We start from the raw sequence: 25,987 nt of genomic DNA, 5'->3' as shown, positions 1-25,987 counted from the left end.
TGCTTTAAAATAACTTATTTTCCCCTTTTGTGATATGCCTATTCATGTCCTTTTCTGTTTTTATATTGGATTATTGGTCTTCTTGTTATTGGTTTGTAGGAGATTTTTATTTCATCTATATTAGGGAATTAATGCTTTGTAACATGCACTGAAAGTGTTTCCCAGTTTATCATCTGATTTTTTACTTTGCTTATGGTAGATTTTATCTTGCAGGAATTTAATTTTTCATGTAGCTGAATTTAGCACTTTTCTTTTTTGGCTTTTGGGTTTTATCTTACACAGAAAGAATGTGTGTACTCTGAGATTATTTTAAAAAGCAAAACTTGTGCTGTGTGTGTGTTTGTTTGTTTTTTAAGACTTTTATATATACTTCTTTCCTTTTTTTTTTTTAAACATTTGAATCTTTAACCTATCTAACTATTTCTAGCTTTTCAAGTTGAGGACACATAGTGTAAATCTGTACATCATTTTTGTATCTAAGGAATTAGGAGGAGTTGTATAAAGGTATAGCATTAAATCTTGTTACCTGTTCTTTGTAAGAACTTGATTACTTTAGTATGCTAGCTACTCAGTCAGTGTGTTCTTGCCTTATTTTGCCATGACTGTAAACTCTCTTTGGATCTCAATCTCCCTAGAACTTCTAAACAGATAGATAATACTAGACTTCCATGAAACTTATATAGACATCTTTTCCAGATTTTTCTTTCTATTTATCTAGCATTCAGCCATTCTTACTGGGTTTTAACCAGTATTACCTAACTTTATCCAAGCTGTTCATAAAAATCTTTTAATGAAAAAAAAGTCTTTCATACACATAGCAGTTGAATAAACTGAATAAATAATACAGTTGAAAGGCTCTAGAACCAGTTCCAGTGCAGAGGGAGCGGGGGGAGGGTTCCCAACACATCCAAACAAACAACACTCCAACACCAGCTGGGTGTCCTACAGTTCAGCTCAGTTCTGACACTATCTACCTGGAGACAGCATCAGATCCCACAGGTTAAGGGCTCCATCCCAGAAGACTGCTCTCTGCTTCAGATGCAAATTGCAAACTCAGGTTGTTATTCTGGTTTCTGAGATCTTTGGACAAAGTTTATACACAGAATTTGCAGCTCCTCCTCTTTGGCTCTTTAGGTCAAAAAGATGGTGGGTTTTCTGTTAGATTTTCACCTGTCCTGCCTGGCTCCGTCTGCCACCTGCCCTAAGCTAAACCCTGGTGGAAAAAAAAGAAGAGGAAGAGGAAGAAGAATAGGAGAATTAGGGAAAGAGAAGGATAGACTTTGAAACTCATCTAGTGCATTTTACTTCTCCCAAGTGTCAGTTCCCCTCCAGAATCTGTTCCTTAATTGTTCAGTGCTTTCAGGTACTTTTTTGCGTTTTGTCCAGAGTTTGTAGTTCATATCTGTGGGAAGACGTAGTATGTAGGAGCTCACTTAGCCTTACCAGAAGCAGTGAAAAACAGAAAACTTAAAAGATGCTTGTAATTAGTGCCTATTGATAAAAGGAGGGCAGCATTTCTCTGAAAGAAAGAACTCTTGCGAAACACTTTAATGGTCCTTTTGCTTATGTAAATGTTAAGCCCAGAGCTAGAAGGAATAAGGAGTATTACAACAAATGGGATGCAAAAATTGTTATGCATAATAAAATAACGAATATAGCTCCCTGAGGATGAGACTGAGGATGTTTCTAAAATAAGAAGAAAAGGCTAGGGAAGAAGAGTGACAGTAGAGTACCAGAGGAACTTGGCTGGAGGCACGGTACTAAGAGATGAAAGAAACAACTAAGAAAATTAAGGAACTCCTGAGTAGAAGAAATAGTGTCAGTACTCTCTGATATTCAAGTGTAAGTTGTATCTCTGTTTTTGTTTTAATCCTTCTCTTTATCCCAAACTCACAGTATATATCCCACTATTTGTAAAATTTTTTAAAGGGAGCATATTCTACTCCTGACCTGATTACTTTCTTGTATTGATTACATACTACTTCTCTAGCAAGTATATTATCTGAAAAATCATCACTAAATTAACTCTAGGACAACAGCCTCCTACAAAGATTAATGATATATAATTTACCTTTATGAAAGAAGCAAGCAACCAATAAATTTGAAAATGCATACCATCATCCAATAAATTAAATATCCCAAGTGCTTACCTTATCGAGTATTTGACAAATGGATTTCACATTCATTCAATTACATCATTACTATTTTTCATGTCACTTGCTCTATTGTTTGCTTAAGTGTATGTCTTTTCACTAAAAATATTAGGTGTACTTCATCCATTCTGTGTCCAGGAGGGACACTTGGCAAGGATGATCATTTTGGAACATAGAATAGGCCCTGATCATGTGTCACTGCTATTACTGCTTCAGATTCCTAGGTTTCAAAAATAGTCTCATTCTATCTATATGTAGGATGCCAAAAGTTTAAATGTATTTTATACAAAAGATTCTTTTATTATTTTCTACACAGCCCGTAATTCCATGTTGGGAAATATTTGGTTCTAAGTAACAATTTTCTTTCTCATTTAAATAGGAAAAAAATGTGTAACTGGCAAGCAGAATTTCTGCCTGGGTAAGAACAACAGCTAGGTTGAAAGAATTCCATCTAAACGTAGAATATTTGTGTTTTAGTTAGTCTGGTAACATTTTCATAGATAAATATACAGGATTTGTTTTCATTTAAAAACAATGAAAATGATTTGCAAAGCCTATACCAAGATATTTGTTTTTATGTCTCCCCTCCCCCAACTTCCATTTTTCTGATAACTATATCTTTCAGTTCCTTTGATAAACAACCTTTTCACCTTTATTAGTTCCCTAGGGTGACCATAAGAAAGTACCAAACTCGGTGGCTTAAAAACAACAGAAATGTATTGCCTCAAAGTTCTAGAGCCTAGAAGTCCAAAATCAAGGTGTCACCAGGGCCACGTACCTTCTGAAACCTGAAGGGGAGAAAACTTTGTTGCCTCTTCCTACGTTCTGGTGGTTTATTGGCCATTTCTGGCATTCCTTGGATTGCAGCTGCATAATTCCAATCTTTGCCTCCATCATCACATAATGTCCTTCCCCTTTCTCTTCACCATTGTCTTCTTAGAAAGACACCCACCATGTTGGATTAGGACCCACCCTACTTTAGTATGACCTCATCTTAATTAATTATATCTACAATCACCTTATTTCCAGATAAGGTCATATACTGAGATACAGGGGATTAGGATTTTAACATTATCTTTTGGGGAAGTGTAATGCAACCCATAAAATCACTATGTTCAGTCTTTTGGGTGGATCTGACTCCATGTTTAGCTCAAGAGATGGGCATGTGGCTCAGGCCTAGTCAATCAGAGCATCACATTCTCCTGCCCAAGCTGCTTGGTTCAGGTCTGTGCATATGTACAAGTCAGAGTGAATTAAATACAATAGGGATTTTGTTGAGATTTCAAAGGGAGGGGCACTCTGGTTTAGTTTAGTTTTGTTTAATATTTTTGTCTATTGAATTTGAACCTGGGTGTGTGAAGCCTAGGCTCACTGGTAGCAGCTCTCTTACCATGCAAGGTGCCCATTCATGGAGGAATGTCCAGGAGAGAGAAGGAGAGGGAGAGGGAGAGAGATTAGTCAGTGTTCTCCAGAGAAACAGAACTAAGGAGTTGTCTTGTGCAATAATGGAGACTAATAAGTCACAAGATCGGCAGTCAGCAAGCTGCAGGCTTAGGTCTCCAGCTAAGAGAGCTGGTAGTGTAGCTCCAGTTTAAGTCTGAAGACCTGAAAACTGGGAGAGCTGATGGTATAAATTCCAATCCCAAAATGGCAGGCTTGAGACCCAAGAAGAGCCCATTTTTCCAATCAAAAGGCAGGAAAAAACTGATATCACAGCTCAAGCAGCCTTTATATTCTATCCAGGCCTTCAACTGATTGCTTGAGGCCCACCCACATTAGAAAGAGCAATCTGCTTCACTCAGTCTAATGATTCAAATGCTAATCTCATTTTAAAGTACCCTCATAGATGTACCCAGAATAATGTTTGACCAAATACCTGGGAACTCCATGACCCAGTCAAGCTGATACATAAAACTAATCATCACAGAGAGATAGAGACCAGTTCCCTCTGCTATGACTTTAGCTCCCAAATTCAGCCAGGCATGCATGAAGCACTACCCTTGGGCTTTTCAAGTAATGACTGATGTATTCCCTTATCTCTTAAGTCATTTCAGTTGTCTTTTCTAATTGAAATATCCATTATTTTCTTCATAATGTCCCAGGACCCATATGGTTGCAAGTGGAAATCATTGGCAAATAGCATAGCTGAGACTTTATTCTCTATCTGTCATCATCCTCGGAACTTTGGGGGAAAACTAGAGGTCTATGCTCTACTTGGCTCTAGGCCAATAACTTGAAACATAGTTACCTATTCCTTAGACAACAGAAATTACATGCTGTAGTGTTTCTTTTTTGCCTCACTAAGGAAAGAAGCTCTTTCTTTTGGCTAGAATATGCTTGCTATTTATGCTTTTTCAGAACTTTTCTATCTATTATTCATGGTTGTGTTCCCACACCAAAATATCTCATTGAAATATTAAAAACACAATCAGCTAATAGTCCAGGATAGCAAGTAACTTTATGTCTTAGCATAGTGATTAGAGGATTTATACAACCCAAGCAGATATTCAAAATTCCCCACAATTTCATGCAATCTATAAGCTGACACTTTTCTAGCCCTTGAGATGTCTGCATTTACGACTCTATAGAGAGAACTCAATCAACCAAGCAATGCGATCAGACTGTTTACTTTAACACCTGCTTTCTGCAAAGTTTTTTGATTACAATGACACACAAACATAAAAAAAAATTGCTCCCCGCCAGACAGAAACAATACCAACTCAAGAATAAAATAAATCATCTAAAGGTAGTAAGAGTGCCAAATGTTAAAAAGATTCATTTTACTTAGAGGATATCTGAAAGTTTGCTCCACCCTGTTTGGCTTTATTCTGGGCCTTGTTTCTGTTCTTGCAAGTTAATTTCAGTAGTAAAGAATGGGGTCGAATTCCTGCATCATGTGATCGATCAGTGCTGAGCCAGACGTTATGGATGCTTCTGGAAAGTTACTTATAAATTGAATCACATTGGAGGCTCACTAGCAGAAATTGTTATCTAAAGGAATTATACAAGAAACCTTTTTTAAAAGCAAGGCATCTATTCGGTAAAATAAAATGTCTCATATTTGATGTTCATGTATAAATTTGTTTTTTTTTATTTTGGACTGGCTTTAAGCAAGTCTAGAGTTCTCTTCTTTGAAATTCATCACAAACCAGATGAAACTGAGATTTTAGACTAAAGCAAGCAAGAGCAGAGGAAGTAGGACCTAGTTAACTGAGAGCTATGCGTAGGTGAAATTAAAGTCTTTCCCTACTTTCCCTTTAAGGCTGATTTTAAATATTTAGATTGAACTTTTATATATATATATATATATATATATATATATATATATAGAGAGAGAGAGAGAGAGAGAGAGAGAGAGAGAGAGAGATAACATATTTTCATTTTGGTAAACAAAACTATTTTTAAAAAGTTATAAGAAGGAAGAAAATAATCTTACCTGGAGACTTTTGGATTCATTCTATTGCAAGTGACAGAAACCCAATTCAAATTAGCTTGAGGAAAAAAAATACAAAGATAATTTACTGACTCATTGGCTCCTTAGTAGGATAGAAATATCTAGTTCTTCAAACCCTAGCTGATAGTAAGAACTGCCAACTTTTCATCAATTTGAAACATAAAAAGATATCTCATTATAAAATTTTTCATTTCTTGATTACTAGTGATACTAGAGTTTTCTTCATATGTTTATTAGCTATTTGATTCATTTTATTTTGTCAAATGCCCATCTGTTCATTTTAATTGAAATGTTTTAAAATTAAAGATATTCTTCCTTTTGTTATCAAAGATTATATGTTTTCCTATTGTCTTTTGACCTTACAATATGGATTTATTTTCTTTCTTTTTTTTTTAACATCTTTATTGGAGTATAATTGCTTTACAATGGTGTGTTAGTTTCTGCTTTATAACAAAGTGAATCAGTTATACATATACATATGTCCCTATATCTCTTCCCTCTTGTGTCTCCCTCCCTCCCACCCTCCCTACCCCACCTGTCTAGGTGATCACAAAGCACAGAGCTGATCTCCCTGTGCTATGCGGCTGCTTCCCACTAGCTATCTATTTTACGTTTGGTAGTGTATATATGTCCATGCCACTCTCTCACTTTGTCCCAGCTTACCCTTCCCCCTCCCTGTATCATCAAGTCCATTCTCTAGTAGGACTGTGTCTTTATTCCTGTCTTGCCCCTAGGTTCTTCATGACCATGTTTTTCTTTTTTTTTTTTAGATTCCGTATATATGTGTTAGCATACAGTATTTGTTTTTCTCTTTCTGACTTACTTCACTCTGTATGACTTACTCTTTAAAATTTTTACATAGACAACTCTGTCAATCTTTTCCTCTGTGGAATTATGGGTTGCTGGACACATGTAGAAAACTACTGCAAAATTATTTTCTCCTTTTTAAGGCTTTTCTTTTTTTTTTTCATTTAAATATTTTATCTGGAATTTTGTTGTAGGAAGTACCTACCTGACAAACTCATGTTTTATATCTTTGGTGCTGCAGTTGTCAGTCATACAAAGTGAAATGGGGACAGATACAAAGAGACGACAAATTTGACCTGGCAGAAATGGTGAATTTTCTTTTTTATTTTGTTTTTATTTGTTTTTCATTCAGAAAAACCCAAAAAACTTTTTGGCCAACCCAATACATGTTTAACTATGCCCTTTTTATAGCATGTGTTCTCTTATGTTTATCCAAGTTTGATAGTAACGTGTCACAAACTTATACTATAACTTTCTCAAAGTTGACAAATATTACAAAGATATGCTAATATTACACTGTTTTAAAAACTCCTCTCTTTTGCAGAAGATGCTTAATGCCCATGCTACAGAGATCTCTTACCTCTCACACCACCGTTCAAAGCATCTGATTAGCAGAATGGCAGCTGGGAAGAAGTAGAGGAGAAAGACCCCACATAGAAAAGAGGAAGTACAGTATTACAGTAGTTTCCCACAAAGCCCTCTACTGCACAGGAAGTGTCTGTGTCAATAGCAGCCCCAGTGGAAAGGTAAAGTTGCCCAAAGAGATCCAACAATTAGTACAATTCATGTTAGTTCACACTGTTTCTTTTTAAACAAACTCCTCATGATGTGGCTGTGTATCCTCAAGCTCAGCATAACTCATTGTGTGTTTAGACACATACTTTGCATGACTTGAGGGGTGCCAAAGCCAATTCTATGCCCCAAATGCCCTTAACTTTACACAAAGGCTGAAATTGCATAAGAGTGATACCTTCAGTTAAGTTTTTTGTGACAATGCTAAGGAAAACAACAAATAGTAAATAATCCCAGAATGCATTCATAAACACACATCAATACCCAGGAAATGAGCTTAGCAGTTTCCCTCTAAGCAGCTACCTTCTCCATAGGAGAGAGGCAGCCTCATGGCATTTTTAATTTCTGCATGGTCCCACGGTGGACACGTAGAACACATGGCCTTTGTGCAGGAGGATGAAGATGACAGTGTATGTTAGAAGAGGACATAAAAGGAGGAGAAACATGGGGTTGAGGACAAACTTTATTCACTTCAATAATTTGGCCAGGAGAAGCCCCCACTCATTTGCTAGGAGGCAGGAATTGAAGCTTTAGCATATGATAGATATCACACTGGTTAGTCAGCTGTGGCCTCTGAGTCCATATTCACCATATTAGTCAGGTTTCTTCAGAGTAACAGAACCAATAGGATGTGTGTGTATGTGTAGATAGGTATATATAGATAGACAGACAGATAGATAGATAGATGATAGATAGATAGATTTTAGAGAACTGGCTCATGTAATTATGGATCCTGGCAAGTCTGCAGGGTAGGCTAGAAACCCAGGAAAGGTTGACCTTGTTGTCTGCTGGCAGAAGTCCTCTTCCTGGGAGGAGGTCAGTCATTTTTCTATTAAGACCTTCAACTGATGGAATGAGGCCACCTACATTACGGAGGATAAGCTGCTTTATTAAAAGTATACTGACTTAAATGTTCATTTCATCTAAAAATACCTTCACAGAAACATCTAGAATAATCTTGGCCCAAATGTCTGAGTACTGTGGCCTAGACAAGTTGACACATAATGTTAACTATCACATTCTCTGTGGCCACTGATGGAGAAAAGAAACCCATGTTTTAAGACCATATCTTCCAACTATGTCTTGTCTAACAAAAAAGGGGCTCTCTGGGTGACGTTTTCAATCACTCCTCTCAAAAGCTAGGATCACAGAAATGTGACATGCTGTGAAGTTTTGGCAAAGTGATGGCCAAGCCAAGTCATTTGAAGACATAAAATATTTTGTGTCATGTCAAGGTAATGCAGCTCACACAGATGTCAATTTTCAGCCCCTGGGATACAATAATTAATGTTCAAAGATCTGCTGACAGGCACACCCCTTGTAGGTTATCTGAAGAAAATGATCACTTTTACAGTCATATTTATTTTTTCACTCTGTCAGTAAAAATGTTTAGTAATATGCTAGTATGTGAGTGAGGTGCTGAATACATGGAGATTAATCACTTAAAAAATCCCTCCTTTCATAATTACAATAGAGAGGCAGATTCATATGGACTCATTTCTTCCCCCCCAAAAAGAAAATAAGTGTTTTAGAAGGTCCTAATTCCACTTTGGAGGCATTAGGTAAAAGAATGATTTTCTGAGGTGATTTCCTGAAATGAGACTTAAATGATGAATAATAATAATAACAGAAAAATAGCAAAGATTCCTTGAGCACTTTTTTATGTACCAGGCATGGTTACAAGCACTTCACATATATTCATCTATTTAATGAGTAATAAATACTTTTTATATTAATAAAGTAATTATATACCTTATAATAAATATACCAAGTAATAAATACCTTGGATTAGGATGGCATTCAAGGTAAACTGCATAGCATGTACAGACTCAGTGGCCTAAGAACGGTAGACACATTCAGGGAACTGCAGTCAACCTAGTAGTGGAACATAAGGCTGCCATGCAGGATGTCAGTAAATGAGACTGAAAACCCTGTCTCCTGGAGATCCCATGAACATTAGGCAATGTCCTGCTTTGCTTCTAGCTCTAGTGCCCACACTCAGTGCTTTGGACTGATGCAGTGGAGACCACCAGGTGTTCACTCAACAAACCAGGTTCTCCGAATGTAGTTACCCATTTAGTTATGCTGTCTAACGCCTCAGAGTTTCAACCTGTTCCCTTGGTTAACCTAGTCAAATAAGAGCCCCCAGAATCATTGTCACCATCAGGGCTGCCTTCTTCTTTGCTGCATTTGGGTTATGGATTCTTCTGACCTTTTCTCCTTGTCAATTGGATTCTATCTGCTTTCTATCTTTAAGGGATTCTTCACAAATTTTGGTTTGATGGGGGTACCTTTTTATGTTTCAGTATTATTCTTTTATTTATTTATTAGGTTGCACTGGGCCTTAGTTGCAGCATGCGGACTCAATTCTGTCATGTACGCGGGAATCTAGTTCCCCAACCAGGGATTGAACCCGGGCCCCCTGCATTGGGAGCGCAGAGTCTTACCCAGTGGACCACCAGGGAAGTCCCTGTTTCAGTATTATTCTGGATTTCACCTACATCTATATAATCTACAAATATATATGTATAATATATGTATCATATCAAAGGATCTGGGGTAACAGGAGAGGTTGTTACGTGCTCATTTTACCATTATGATAATTTTGAATACTGGGTCAGTAACATCATTAGCCACATTTTCCCCAGGCCTGCTGATAATTTTGGCTACCTTGGTCTCATGGTGAATACTGCAATCCTCCTGACCTTAAAAACAATGACCCCATTTGTTTTTTCTTCTCCAGACTTGAGGGACTGTTCATTCTGTCTCCATAGTTTGAGAGAACAGAGAGAGACAAACAGCATCTGGATCTGCTGACTGTCCCCCTAGGACCATAAATCTTCTCTCTTGATGGTCTTTGTCTAGTGTCCTTTCAAAGACTCTCCCTTAGTCTCCTGCTGAGGATCAAAGGATATAATAGAATGGCTTAATATGCATACATGGTAGCTTATAAACTGCTGACATCCCAGGCGAGAGGCCCACTTGGGTAACTTAAGCTTTCCTTATCATATTCTTACTCTGTTCTGTGCTACTTATATCTCTGTCAGGGTCTGGGCGGTGGCAGGGCAAAAACATAGACTCATATACAGTTTAGAAAATAGAGGAAATTCTGAAGTTAGAGTGACATTCGTAATGGAAGTTCAGAAAGTCGGAAAAGCCAGAGGTCTCTAAAGTCAATCATTGCAAAAAACAAAAGGTCAAGGCATTTGAAGTGGAGGAACTGCCTTGTGAGATATGGCCACAAAGCAGAAGACCAGCCCAAAAGGTCTCAGATTTTTTCTCAAATTATCTGGGTTTCCTATCAGAATTTCTGTCATTTTGCCTGAGCGCAGTGCTGCGGGGTTACTGAAGGACACGGGCATAATCTTTCCCTTATCTTCATTTTTACTTTCTTTCTCTGCTTCCTGCTTATTGTTTAAAACTTTATTTTCTCTCTAAATTGAAGGAAAGTTGCTCTGACATCCTTTTTGTAATTTGCTCTATCTTACTATTTTAGTAAAACTCTATGGTCCAAGCCCTCCATGATTGATTTTTTAAAATCACACTTTGTTCCCAATGTCATTTTTAAAATAAAAGTTTGATTGTTATAGAATTCATATACCATAAAATTAAGTCTTCTAAAGTATACAGTTCAGTAATTATAAATATATTCATGGCGTTGTCCAATTATTCCGGTCTAATTTCAGAGTACTTTCATCACCCCAAGTAAATTCCATACCCTTTAGCAGTTATTCCCCATTCCCTTCCTTCCTTCAGCCCCTGGAAACCCTGGATCTACTTTCTGTTTTTATGGATTTGCCCACTCTGGGTATTTCCTATAAATGGGATTAAATAATATGTGAGTTTTTTTGTGATTGGCTTCTTTCACTTAGCATAATGTTTTCAAGTTTCTTCCATGTTGTAGCATGTATTGATACTTCCTTTCTTTTTATTGCCATTGTATAGATATACCACCTTTTGTTTATTCATTGTTAAATTAATGGAGATATGGGTTCTTTCCACCTTTTGGCTACTATGAATAACATTGTTATGAACATTCATTTAGACATAGGTTTTCAATTCTCTTGAAATTCTCAGGTTATGTGGAAAGTCTGTGTTTAACCCTTTGCGGAACTGCCAGAATGTTTTCCATGGAGGCTGCACTGTTTTATATTGAGACCAACAGTACAGAGATTTCCAATTCTCCACATTGTTGTCAAAAGTTCTTATATATCTTTTTGCTTGAAGCTATCCAACTGTGTGTGAAGTGACACCTCATTGTAGTTTTGATTTGCAATTCCCTGCTGGCTAACGATGTGGAACATCTTTTCATGTGCTTTTTGGCCATTTGTGTATCTTCTTTGGAGAAATTCTATTCAGAGACTTGGATTGTCTTTCAATTAGGTTGTCTCTTTATTGCTGAGATACAAGAGTTTTTAAATACATTCTAAATATAAGTCCTTTATCAGATATATGATTAGCAAATATTTGCTGTCATTCCATGAGTTGCTTTTTCACTTTCTTCATGCTATCTTTTGAAGTACAAAGGTGTTTAATTTTGATGAAGTTCAATTTATCTATTTTCTTTTATCATTTGTGGTTCATGTTTGGGTTTTGATATACCTAAGGGATTGTTAATTTAGAAAAACCCTGCTCTGTATCATGTGGTCTGGCTTTAAAGACTGTTATCTCACCATGGACTTAAGAAATCCAAACTCAAGGCTGATCAATGACCTCTTTGTACTAGACAAAGAGGCTATGAGCCTTTATGGAAGGTCTGCTATCAGGGTTAAGAGATAAAATAGATTATTTTTTGCTGGGATGGACAAAAGACATATCAAGATATTTTTTCAACTTAGGTAGGGTTTAGATATAGAGAAAGATGTACAGTCCCTAGGACATCACAGATCTACCAAAAAGATATAAAGTTGAAAGAGCTGGTTGCAGTCTGAGTCAGAGCAGAAAGTGTGTGGTAAATGAATGAATGCCAGACTAAAGATGAATTATATTCTCCCATGAAGAAGCCATTAGATGTTTTAGGAGGAAGGTAGGAAGGTGATACCTTCTGGGCTTTACGAATGTTCATCTAGATTGTAGACTAAATTGTAGTCTAGAGGAATGATTGCAAAAAGAGGGCCTAGAGGAAAGAAAGCCAGTAGAGAGTCTATGGCAATGAATAAGGTGAGAGTCAGAGTCAGTGGGAGCCTTGGTAGTTATAGTGGACAAGGAAGAAGGATGGCACAGGTGCTGTGGTTCTGGCAGCTCTTGGGATGTAAGGCGGGGTTGACAATAGGAGCAAGAAAACAAGCTAGTTCAAATGAGAAAATTCTCTCTGATTAAATAAATAGAGAACCATTTTGAAGTAATTGTGGTGCATTGTTCTGATGTTCCAAAGGGGTTGTGGCTTCCTTAATCAAAATAATCTAAATTATATTGCTTTTGAAAATTATTCCTGCAAACATTTTTTCAGCCCCCAAGACAGGATACTTTTGAAAAGAGAAATTTATTCATTTTGCCATTTGAACTCGAGCTGTAATGGAGAAAGGAGCCTGCGCTCTATTTGCAACTCTTCATGGCAACAGCTTAAAATTCTCATTTCTCTATGCAAATGAAGTGCACCTTAAATGGTTGTATGTGTTTTCCTCTTGAAGACAGAAAAAAACGGTTGTATATGTGTGACTGCAATAGCATATGAGGCAGTGTTCTTTGGTAATGTATTTTTGTACTTATATATTGCCCTACTGTAGGCCCTGGGGGTTCTAACAGATATTAAATTTGTACAGCAGATTTAAGGAGTGAGAGGAAGTTCACTTTTTCTGGCTTTTCTTCCCACAAGTCCTAGTGACTTAACCTCTGAAGAACAAAGATAGCTAACCTAAGCTTTAGGTTTAAAGAATTCAAGAAAAGTTATATAAATATCTTCTAAGATACACACACATATACACATATATATGTAATAAAGTTATTACCATACAGTTGTGTGATGAAATCTCCTTTAGGGCTAGTTCTAATTGTACTCTGGGTGGCAGCTTTTTGTTTATATGTTTGCTTTGCTTTGATCTATTTTTGTCATGGAACTTTAGGAAATGTGATGGAAGCTATGGACTTTTTCCTGCTACATTTTGCAAACAGTTTGAGGAGGCATGCAGATTTCCTTAAAACCCAATCTCCATCGCTCTGTGAAGAGGCCTCTAGCAGCAGCACACTTGAGAGCAGTGGATGTTGTTGGATAATAGTCTCAGGATGGTCACACTGGTATGACTGTCTAAAAATCACAAGTCATTAAACAATAAGAAACAAAAACTCATAGCACAGAGCGGGCGCCTTGTGTGTATGTTAACAAGGGGGTGAGTTCATAAGAGTGTGGGTAGCTTCTCACATTTTCACCACTTAACAAGAGTCATGGTGCAGTCAACCCTTTATGATTCCCCAATATAACAAAGTTATACAATAAGACATAAATCAGAAAGATGTGGAGATGGGATAAGCTATCGCTTCCATTTGTCTATTGAGAACTAGGCGGGTCCAAATCACATGCCTAAATCAAGATCTACGACGGAGCATGAATTATTTTCAACATTATACCTGTGCTTCACTTTGGCAGAATTAATAAAGTGCTTTAGTTTGAGAGCACTTTTACTAGACTGCAGATAGAAGTAATGAAAAGGTGCTGCTCCTACAGGCAGATAGTAAAATTGGGGTGTGCTTGATCAGGCCTTAAGCTCTCCCTCTGGTGACAGGGCTGTCCGTGCACTCATGGTTCTTAGAGTCCATCAGGAAGAATCCTCTGTCCTAGGATCCAGCTCACAGCTGTCTGGATTGATGAGCCCATGACTGAAGATCACAGTACTGGCTCCCCATGGCCTCTGATATGAAAGGGATCTGGAAACACCACATGCCCCCCCACCTCCCAAAGTGGAGGGAGGTCTGTGAGGACTCAGTGGGTCTGCAAACACCTGGCTTTGAGCTACAGAAAGAGCAGAGAGGGAAGCTTTATGAGAGGCAGTGCTCACGGCAGGACCTCCATGAATGGTTGTGCAGGTTGGCCCTGTGCAAGGAACCCACTGAAAGGCTGTGCAGCTGCGATCTAGCCCCACTTCTGCCTGCAGAGTTGTGCCCTCGGTGTACGACTGTGTCCAACTGCAGGAGGAACTTCTCTCCGATCTAACAAATGCCCTGTGTAGGCTAGTGATGGCTGTGATTCAAGGCCAGTGGTAAATACTGACGTCCTCCCAAAGTCAGTGGAACAGGTTCCATCACCACCAAAAACAGCACGGAGAGAGATTATTCATCAGAGAGAATAAGAGGAAGACAACATGAAAATCAGGCCAAACCCTGGAGCCTTCAGGTCATGTCAGCTCTCCTTTGAAACAAGACACTACCTTGGGAAGTAAAAAGTGGAGGGGAGAGTCAGCCCTGGCAGGAAGTCCAAGATTAAATTGCCTAAATATTTACTCAAATGAGACTGATCATCCTGAAAGAAATGATGGGGAGTCAAGCATCTGCTGTAGCTCAAGTTGCCAAGTTTGTGTCCTTACTTCCTCTTCCAGCGGACACACCCAGCCTTTGAAACTTGTTAGAGTAGGTTTCATGTAGGAGATGATAATACTCATAGCAAACAAAGAAGCCTACTGTTTCTGCATGACAAAGTGTAGTATATAACTTTTTGACTTATATGTAATATCTGTTCTCCCCTATAGTCTATAAGCCTCTCTAACCATGGTTATATATTTATTCAAGTATTCCTTGAACCTCTCAAGAATGCTTTCTACATAGAAGATGCTCAATAAATTAGCATAGAAGTGTTTCACTGATAGCTTAAGCTATAACGAGACATGTTTAGCTCTTCCACTAGAAGACTGGCTGCCTTTTCAGACTCCAGATAACTTATGTCTTTGTTTTCATCACATTTTATGTCTTTGTTGTCAGTGTTTGGGGTTTTGGCAGAAGATGAGAGAAGGAAAACTTGCTCCTTATGTATGGTGTAATATACCCACTCAAATGTTGGCATATGCACAAGCTAAGCCTGATAAAAATCTGTTCAACAATCTTATTAAATTAGTTCTTTAATCCTATGAAAGGGGAAAAATACTGGGAGATGAATAGAATTCTTGCAAGATGCTGGCTTAGCAATTCTCAAAGCTAAGTCTGAAGATTTCTCTAATTAAGTTGGAAATAGTGAGGTGCATTTCCCCCCAGCATTACTGTTTCCAGAGCAATACTACACTTGTATGCCAGGCTGAACTATGTAACCTCCTTAGGGGATGACGTTAAGCTGTCTTCTACCTTTTGTTTGTGAGGAGTCCCTGTGACACACCCAGGCAAGAAAAAGCTACACTAGGCACCAATATGAAAGGCTGTATTCATTGTCTGCCTAGAATATACAACAGCCCTTGACTGTAATATCTTACTCAGTTGAAATATCTTTGGATATTTATCAACTTTTTGAAATTATGGGATATTTTTCTTTCCAAAATAAAAATCTTTATCATTTTCAGCTTTCTTTGATAACCCCCCAATGCTTATATTTTAACTTTTAGTAATTCATTCTATAAATACTATACTGCATTTTTTTGCCACTACATTGCTTTTTGTCACTATATATGTGACACCAGGCCAATACACATAGATTGCCTTCATGTCTTTTAAAGGATGTCTACTACTATTACACTGTACGGTACCCATGTAAGTGTCTATCAATAGAAAATAGGCTAATACAGTTTTTGCTTATTTTAGTGTTTTTGCAGTCAGCGCTATAATACATCTTGAACATATATCTTTGTGAGTTTTCCAGTAAATTTCTCTGGGTTTCCAGAAATAGAATTGCCAAGTCTAACTGTATGTGCATTTAAACTGTTGATCTGTCCTGCCAAGCCACTCTAGTATGGTGGACCACTCTAGACGCTAACCCGGTACTTACCGTCATGTTTTAAGTAATAGCACAGAGAGGAAATGATAGTATTTGGATGGCCTGAGGGTAAAGAGGGGAAGGTGTTCTCAGCAAGGCCAACCAGCTCAAGGGCTGCAGCTACCTTTAAGGATGGAGTATCTGTACTCTCACAGCCCATTTTTGAACCATCGTTCCGGAAGTGTTGTTCTAACCAACAGTGTATGCAAATTTATTGTCCATGTTTTAAAAAATCTTCAGTCTCATCTGCAAAAATTTCTCACTTAAAGTTTCTTTTACTTCTTTGATAATCAACGATGTTGAACAGCTTTTCCTGTGCCGATTGCTGTCTGTATTTTTCTAAAAATTTGCTCTATGTGTGCTCTGCCCATGGAGCCCCGATGTGAGCTGCCTGGATGTTCCCAACATCCGCACCTCTGAAAGTCTCTTTTCCGCTGGCTAATCTCGCTCCCCACATCCTATGAATCATAGTTTCTGTCTGAGAAGTCGGCATGTGGTGGAGTTCGTTGTGCTCATAGGCTCACCCCCTGCGCCGCTGGCCTGTTCAATGCTGCTGTCCTCCACACTGACACCACTCCACCTTTTCAGTTCCAAACACAGTCTTAAGCCTGCTGTGAGTTGTAAATGCTTAAGGAAATTAGAAGATAATAGGGGCTTACAACACAGACTAGCCAATAAATTAAAACTAAGTATCAGATTTCCCTGTTGCCAAGGTTCTTTGTCCTGCCCACCAAGGGGAGACTTCCTCCGCTCACCTGCATCTTCTCGGCTCTTGTGCAAGCCTCTTCTCACATCTTGGACCCTTCTTTTCCTTCTCAGAGTTCCTGAGAAGTTCCTCAGAAGTCTCTGCCCTTTTCAGCATTCCAGATCCTGTAATCTTCCCAGAAATCCTAAAGTTCTGATAGTTGAAATGCAAGGCAATTGCAATCTTATACCTGAACTTTCCAATTAGGCTGAACCCAGAGGGGTCTTTTTTTTTTTTTTTTAACATCTTTATTGGAGTATAATTGCTTTACAATGGTGTGTTAGTTTCTGCTTTATAACAAAGTGAATCAGTTATACATACACATATGTTCCCATATCTCTTCCCTCTTGCGTCTCCCTCCCTCCCACCCTCCCTATCCCACCCCTCCAGGCGGTCACAAAGCACCTAGCTGATCTCCCTGTGCTATGCGGCTGCTTCCCACTGGCTATCTACCTTACATTTCGTAGTGTATATATGTCCATGCCACTCTCTTACTTTGTCACAGTTCACCCTTCCCCCTCCCCATATCCTCAAGTCCATCCTCTAGTAGGTCTGTGTCTTTATTCCTGTCTTACCCCTAGGTTCTTCATGACATTTTTTTTTCTTAAATTCCATATATATGTGTTAGCATACGGTATTTGTCTTTCTCTTTCTGACTTACTTCACTCTGTATGACAGAGTCTAGGTCTATCCACCTCATTACAAATAGCTCAATTTCGTTTCTTTTTATGGCTGAGTAATATTCCATTGTATATATGTGCCACATTTTCTTTATCCATTCATCTGATGACAGTACCCAGAGGGGTCTTTTTGACCATAAAGTCCATCAAAGTGTTTTCCTGAAAAGAAACTCACTCTCTCCTGTGATGATGATAAGAAGCACTGTAGTCTTTTGTTCGTTTCTGTTGTTGTCTTTTTAAAAAAGACCTTCTCCCATTTCTCTAGTGGGGTGTTTGCTTTTCCTTTTCATTTGTAAAAGCTCTTTATATCCCATTTCAACCACTTATAAGCACATGCTCTGGGTAATTCTTTTAATTTCTCTGTGCCTCAGTTTTCTCATCTGTGAAAATGGGTCTAAGAGTAGCCTGTACCTCATGAGGTTGTTAGGAAATTAGTTAAGCTTATTACAATGTCTGGCACATACATGTCTGTATATGTTGGTTACTAATTTTACACTTATTCTTACTAAGAATATAAAATTTTTTGTATATTGCAAACAATTTCCCCAGTTTTTAATCTGTATTTTCAATTTTGACTATCTCTCTTCTATTCTGTGAAAAGTGTTGTGGACCTGTTAAGTTTTTTCCTTTATGGTTTCTGGTTTAACATCATGATAAGAAAGACTTTCTCTACCCCAAGTTTATTTTTAAAAATTCATTTGCACATTTATAGTTACTGTTAAATTATTATTCAACATAAAAATAGTTGTTAAAGTATCAGGTAGATGATACAGCACCCCATCCCCCCAAAGGCATATTCTTATATCCTCAGACTCAGTTGAGATTTAAATTCCTTAAAGTTGAGATTTAATAAAGACAACAAAAAATTGATCCTAGAATAACTGGACTTATTTTTTTTCCCATGACGTGGGTTGACATAAGCATAAAATTGATCCAATGTTATAAGCCACAGTCCCTGGGTTCTTACTTTAACTCAGCAAGGCATTCGTGAACCATGAGCCAGGTGGGCTGGGGGAAACATCCTCTTAGAGTGTGGATCTTCTCCTCTCACTGCTTATTTAGCATGATCCTCACCTAACTGAGAGCTCCGCACACTCTGTTAGTATGAATTTAGAGCAACGGTAGCAGCAAGACTTAACTTCCTTTATATTAACCTAGCGTCTTTGGTACAAGGGGGTAACTAGTCCATGCAGACCAAATGCAGGCTCTTCCTCAAACTGCTTGTAAAGATCGTACCCCTGAAATTCCCAGATCCCCACAGTAATGAAACCTACAGAGATCTATTCTTCACTGAACTCAGCTACATTCCTGCTGTGGCTGCCAGTTACTCAGAAACAGCTTCCATGTCTCTGTTCTCAGTGTCTCTAAGTTTGCATGGAAAGAAATAGTAGAAAGAAACAGCTTCTAAGCCGGCTCCCACACTCTATCCAGCCCTGCAGGGATCTATGACACTCTCCGGGTCACATTACCATGTACCCCTCGTAGATTTTAAAGCTCACATTTCCTGTGCAGCTCTTTTACACCGACTTGGGCTAGATCTACACTCTCCTGTGTGAGGTCACAGGGGGAAAACTGGTTGTACAATTTGTACTACACCAAACCCAGCCCTAAGTGTAGGCAGAGTGAGCATCTATGTAACAGAGAGAGAGGAAAAAATAACCTCTGTCAGAGAGCTGGCTGGAGAACCTAGAACTTCACTAACATCCCTTTAATAGGTGGCTTTCTTGAGAACGCAAGTGTTTGTGTTTAACTTAAGTTAGGGATAACCATTTTTAAATTGTGAATCAGGAAAACTTTAGTAAATTAGTGCCACTTAAAGCACTTAAGATAGTAGAAAATAGTAGAGAAGTGAGCACAGGCAAGAAACAAGGCTTAGGGTTGAGGAAAGACAAGTTGTAAAGTGTCATTGAAAGAATACTGGGTTGTACTCAGAACACTCCAGTTCACTCATTCATACAACAAATATTAAATGACCACTTACTAGGTGCTGGGCAGTGAGCCTGGCACTCAGTGCTTACTGGTGAATATGACACACATGTCGTTCGCCTTTAAGATGTTTACACCCTCATGGGGAAGCCCGACAAGATCTATAATTACAAATGGTGATACCCACCATAAGGGTGTTGACTAAAAAATGCACAACCTAAAAGTTAAGAGTTATGTTTTATTCAGTGGACAGTCTTAGAACTTCAACCTGGGAGACAGGACTCTCAGATAATGCTGAGCAAACTATTTTGAAGAGGAAGAGGGGAACCCAGGATATATGGGAGTTTTTACCACAACACCAGGTAGTCGGAACAAAAGGCTACTGTTAATAAAAGGAAACTAGGTGTCTCAAGTTAAGGAATTTAGCACTTTTCTGTGTATGGGAAGATGCAGGAGTCTGGGCTCACTGAAATCACTCCTCTGATGTGCATCTCAGCTATCTGGGCCAGTACCCTGTGTTTTCTCATCGTGAGTCTCCTCAGGATGCACCAGCCCGGGTGGATGGAGTCTGCTGCCTGCTAGATGGTGGGCGTTCCTTGTTTCCATCCTGAGTTCCCAGGGCTCGCTGTTGGGGGCGGCTGTAATGTGATGGCTACAATCCTCTGGTTACTGATGTGGCAGGCATTATTTTATTTCTCAGGGGAAATGAGCAGGGTGCAGGGATAGGAGCAGAGTTTGCAGGTGGGAGTTTTTCATTTGGTAGATGGGTCAGGGTTGGTCTCTCTGAGAAGATTTTAATTCAAAACTCAAAGGATGCTCAGGAGGTGGTCGTGTGGATGAACCAGGCAGAGAAAACGTCATGTGAAAAGACACAGCTGAAGAGTTTAGTGAGTTGAAGGCACTAACAGGGTCTAATATGACTGGGAAGCACTGAAAACAGCAGACAGGGACCTAGATGAGACTGAAGGGCAGACAGGGGTCTCACTGCAAAGGGCCTTACTGGCATCCTAAGGAGCTTATGACCACAGGAAGGTTTCCAACAAGAGCAGATGTGACTTGAGTCATACCTCAGGATTACTCTCTGGCTGCTGGATGGAGAAGTGACTGTCCTTATGGCACTGTTTCTGTCTTAGTTGCTATTAGAGCCACTTCTGTGGGTCAGAAGTGTCCTCTAAGCTCTCTTCAAGTTGTCAGATCTCAGTCTCTTCTTAGCTCTAATAACGAGCTGTGATGGAAAAGTGGGAGAGGAGGGTGTGTGTTAGTGGTGGGATGCGGAGGACACTTCAGGTGCTTCCAGGTAGGTACGTATGGCAGAGTGGAAGGTAATAAAGTCAAGTGGCTCAAGTCCTAAGTTTACTCAGAGCCGGTCTTTCCCACACGCCAGAACTGTGAGTAACACACACTTTTACTTCACATAGCTTGATCTCATATATCCATTATTTACATTTTGGGAATTTAGGTCAATAGTCTTTTTTACACTCATTTACAAATATTTGTTGTTTCCTGTTTACATGGTAAGGGGGCGGGAACAAAGAAGGCAGTGTGATCCAACGGGAAACATGTGGGGCTTGGAGTTTGTTCAGAGTTTACATCCCAGCCCTACCATATACTAACTCCATAAGTTTAGGCCTGAGTCTCAATTCTCTCATCTGAGCAGTGGGGACAACAATACCCACCTAAATGAGATTTGTACGCCAAGCCTCTAATTTTGGTGTCTATCAATGAGTAAAGTCAGTACACATGTGTAACATTTTAGGGTCCCAAGGATCGTTTCTGGCAAGGAGGGCAGATTAATATGCAGCATTTTCTTCCTATATTGTGAAATAGGTTCAAGATTACAAACTCATCTCTCAAAAGTTTCAAAAGCCTGCGTTGCTTCAGTCTTAAAAGTGAAATAAGTTGAATAGTCACACTGAGAAGCCTAGTTATCTAGCAATACCGATTACTGAGAGAAGTTTAATCTTTCTGTTCTTTTTCTCTTAAGAAATCGATGTATACAGATATTTGCAATTTTGTTGAACTTGTATATTGCCCCCTGCCCCCCTCCCCGCTCATAGCTCATGAGGCTTATGCAAATACAAAGAAGGCTTTAGTACAAAGCCCTTGAGTTGTAGATAATACAGTCCTAAAAGATGCTTTCACATGGAGTGGGGGGCTCTTTAATGACTTTCCTTAAAACTTGAGATCTTCCCCTTCAGACACTAGAATCAGAACCAAGTCATATATTCAACTATAGGAAACAGCACAAGACACTGTTGGAGAGGAAGAGAACTTTCCTGTACCCTTCTGGCTGGTCTAGAAATTAAATTGACATAAGACAGGTTAACAGGAGAAAATCAATTTTAATTTTGTTTGTCTGGGAATCCCACATACGTGAGAGGTACAGAGACAGAAAGGTAAAATGAGGTACATATGCCATCCTGAGCTAAGGAATGGGATAGGGACCGGGGGCTTCCGGGACAGGAGGGTCATTCACAGGACAATAGGAGGAAGAGCAGATGTTTGGTAATTAGACGTTTGCCCTGCCATATAGATGAGGCCACTTAGATAAAATTTATCTCCAGTAATAACTCTTTTCTGGGAAAAATCCTCAATTTAAATTCTTCTAGGTAGTTAAGGGAGGGGCAGTAATTTCCCTTGAAACTGCAGGGTCTTGATTGCCTTTAGCTCAAAATAATCTTCATGTAAAACTGACACATTTTGAGGAGGCTTGTTCTGAACCCCTAAAACGCTAAAGAATTTTGCATTTGGGCAGAAGATCCACAAATCTGAGTGTCACAGAAGAAGCAGAACGGACTCCTCCACTATCCCTTCTCTACTCGCTGATACTGGTGCCTAATGTTTACAAGAGAGGGGAGCTCCAAAAGTTGAAAGAAAACCAAAACACTTTGTTTTCACTTGTTGTAAAAAGTAGAGAAAGATTCCATAATATGGGTATGAATATGAAAGTTTTATCCTTAGTGATACAAACATTTTGACTGAGTTTTGCAACTTTGTGATGCAAAGTGGTATCCTCTTTGAAACAGAACCCAAGCAAGACAGTTACTGGCAACAACAAGCTAAAAGCATTCTTTGGTTGGGTGGTGGTGAGGGGAGCGGGTGTGGAATTAAGAGTTAAATGGCAATTTCTCCTTAAAGGACACAGCCATAGTCCAGGGTTAGTATCCCTTCTACTTCAGCATATGCCTGTGGTAGTCAACATCCCATCATTCAAACACAGTGGTACCTGTCGTGGCCTTATCTTATCTGACTCATTTTTTTCCAAGTTGGGGGTCCCTATTGTAGTGCGGAGCTCACCCGGACAGCAACATACTTTGTTGAGGCAGCACGCTCAGGAGATCCTCACCTTGACTGCTTTTCCTGGGCTATCGAATCTTAAATTGAAATGACAGCTGGGTCCACCTGTGTCTGAGTAGCCTTCCCTTCATGGTGTTCTTTTTCACTTAAACAAAAAGCATTTACCAGCTTTCAGTTCACTTCTTCATAGTCTTAGATGTGACATTTTTGTTCCGTAAGTGATCCTAGCTCAGCATGTAGTTCAGAAAGGCACTTAGCCTCTCTAGTTTCCAGCTTGTGTTCTGCTACATGACAGCACAGATGACCTGAAAAGTTGCTTTCTGCTCAAACTTCCATGAACTCACTCACCATTGAGGAATATGGAGTCAAAACGTCTGCATTCCACAAGAATACACAGGTACATGAATAGCATGGCGCACTGTCCACAATAGAATTTATGCAAGTTGCGTGGAAACTGGAGAATCACAGCAAAGGTTGGGAGACTTGCGATGGAATAATATTATTTTTAAAGATATCACTCCAATAAAATGAGAAGGCTCCAGGGGCATGGAAAGGGCTGCAGGTGAATATTTTTGTTAGTTTTGAGAATGTTCTCTTGATTCCTTAGCTGAATTTTGATCATGTACTTACAGTAAAGAATCCAGTGGAAAAAAAAAGCATTCTTGAGATACTCTGAATAAGAAAAAAATCTAAGGGGACAACATGGAGTCAGCAGTCACCCTTCATTCATCCCAAAAAAGAACCTATTACAATTGTTTCATGATATTTATATCACCAGGAAAATGTCTTCATTAGAAATACAAAGCTATACAGATATATTGGGAGGTTAAGGAAAGACAAGGAATTTTATCTCAAATTAATACTGACATCCTCACTCTCAATTTTTTTTTTTCTGAGAATTTGACAACTACAGAAGAGAAAAATTCTAAGGCTCTGAAAACTCTGCTTAGAGGCATCACCAACACTTTAAATTCAACTCCTTCATTCCCACTTGAAATCCACTCTCAGCCTCTTTAGCGACTGAAAGGCTTTTTGTGCCCTTGTCTTCCTTCTGAGACCTGTGTGTCACACACAGGCACGCGGCAGCAATGGGAAGACTGTCTTTTGTTTGAGGAGAGTGATGACAAGGGTCCCCCAGGTGGCAGAAACCACTTCCACGCTGTTTTCTCAAGTCGGCTCCAGAACACCTTTTACTTAAAGAAGTGAGAATCCATTGTTTGAAGTAGCTTCTTGGCTAAGTTACAGTCTTAGGTAGGAAATCTTTTTTGCTTTTTCATTTTATTAATGAATTTGGAGTAAAAGGACGTTGAGAAGCCTGTTGTAGAAATACACTTTATCTGTACACACTAGCCCTTCATTTTTGAGGAAGGCTTTGAGAAAAGGTTACTGGGTGTTTTGATGCCCTATTTTCTTATCACTTGCAACAGAAGCTAAATGTTCTCCTTCTCAGTCAGGTTCAAAACCGCTGAGTGCCTAACACAGGAGGCTGTTAAGTGAGCAGCAGAGTGATGAGGGGGTAGACTCTTGAATCAGAGAGGTCCTCATTGGATTGTCAGTTGCTCCATCATCTATTTGTGTTGTTATGCCTCCTGGACCCAGAAAAGGGGACCCCTGCCTTGTGCTCTGTGGATTAAGGGGTCTTCATATCCACAACTTACAAACTACATTTACTAAAGGACTCCTGGTTGCCTCTGTTACTTAGGATCCTGCATTCAGCACTGGCACATAACCGTCAACATCCATCCTCACAATTAACACAATTCAGGACCCAGAAAAATGCTTCTCCATACCTCTTGTCTTCAAAAGGAAAGTCACCTCCACTCGAATACCATGAAAGCTTGCTGGTGGTGCTATTGGTACATCAAAGAAGAACACTGCTTTGGAGTACAAGGAGGATTGGAGCTGCAGCAGAGGCGTTTAGATAAAAGGCAAATTAATTAACTTGTCAAAACTTCCTCTCAGATAGCATAAATGCAATACATTTTTACATAATGAAGTGTCATTTCCAAGTTGTACTGAAACAAATGGCTCCAAAGACCTCTACTAATTAAAGCAGTTTCTGCAACAGTTGTGTTGATGTCTAAGGAACATTTTGTAACAAACATTAAGCATCATATTACATTCAATTTGTACATATATGTGGGTATGTTGAGATGTAACATGTGAGAAATATGATTCCATATCTTTACATTGGTGTTTAAATGGCTATTAAACACTAGAAGTAGGGTTTGTTTTGTTTTTATAAAAACATTTAATGAGATTTTATTAAATTTCAAAAACTAGGGGCAAAGTCAAGATGGTGGCATGGGAAGATGCAGAGTTCACATCTCCCCACAACTAGGGCACCTGCCAGACTCTGGTGGGGGACCTTGATGACCAAGGGGATAGGAGGAAACACCCAGGAAACCAGTAGGACATGGGGGGACTGAGGGGGGTGCAGAAGTGGAGGCCAGGTAGGATTGGTGTCCCTGAGGGGTGGCTGGAAAGGGGCAGGGGTTCCCATGCCTGGAGGGACCCTCAGGGGCTCAAACCAGGGGGGAACACCAAGTGAGCGTTTCCCCTGCCCAATCAGCCCCAGAAGCCTGCTTCCATCCTCAGAGGCCCCCTCCAGGCCATGTTGGTCCTGGGGGCTTAGGAGGGAAGCAGGGAGAACAGGGAGAGGTAGGAGGGAGGGGCCCTCCAGGACAAGAGGAGCAGAGAGGAGTGGAGGGTGTTTTCCCTGCCCACTCAAGCCCAGGAAGCCTGCTGGGCTCCCAGGCCAGGTCCCTCACCCTTTGAGACCAGAGACATGCTGGGGCCCCATCTGCTCTGTGGAGCCTAAGCCCCAACCCACATGCCTCCTCAGGCTCTTTTCCAGCCATGTGGGTCTTAAGCATAGGTCCTACCCACTGCCTAAACCCTGCCTCTGCCTAAGCCCTGCACCCCAGAACCAAGGACTTTTCTGCCTTTTTTTTTCCTTCTCTTTTCTACCATTGTGGTTCTGTTTTATCCTCCATTTGTTGTTTCATCTATATTTTTATATTCTTTCTAACATATCTATTAGTTTCCTAGTCTAATTTTATTTTTTACTCTTTGTTATTGTTCTCCGTTTTTTCTTTTCTTATTTTTGCCACCCTGTGTGGCTTGTGGAATCTTGGTTCATGAGCCAGGGGTTGGGCCGAGGTTCCTGCAGTGGGAGCTCCAATTCTGAACCACTGGACTAACAGAGAACCTCAGACCCCAGGGAATATTCATTGGAGTGATGTC

The sequence above is a fragment of the Leucopleurus acutus genome (assembly GCF_964270905.1).
Source record: "Leucopleurus acutus genome assembly, chromosome: 1".
In the NCBI taxonomy this organism is placed as follows: Eukaryota; Metazoa; Chordata; class Mammalia; order Artiodactyla; family Delphinidae; genus Leucopleurus; species Leucopleurus acutus.
The sequence above is the reverse complement of the archived record's forward strand: the minus strand, read 5'-3'. Positions refer to the sequence as shown.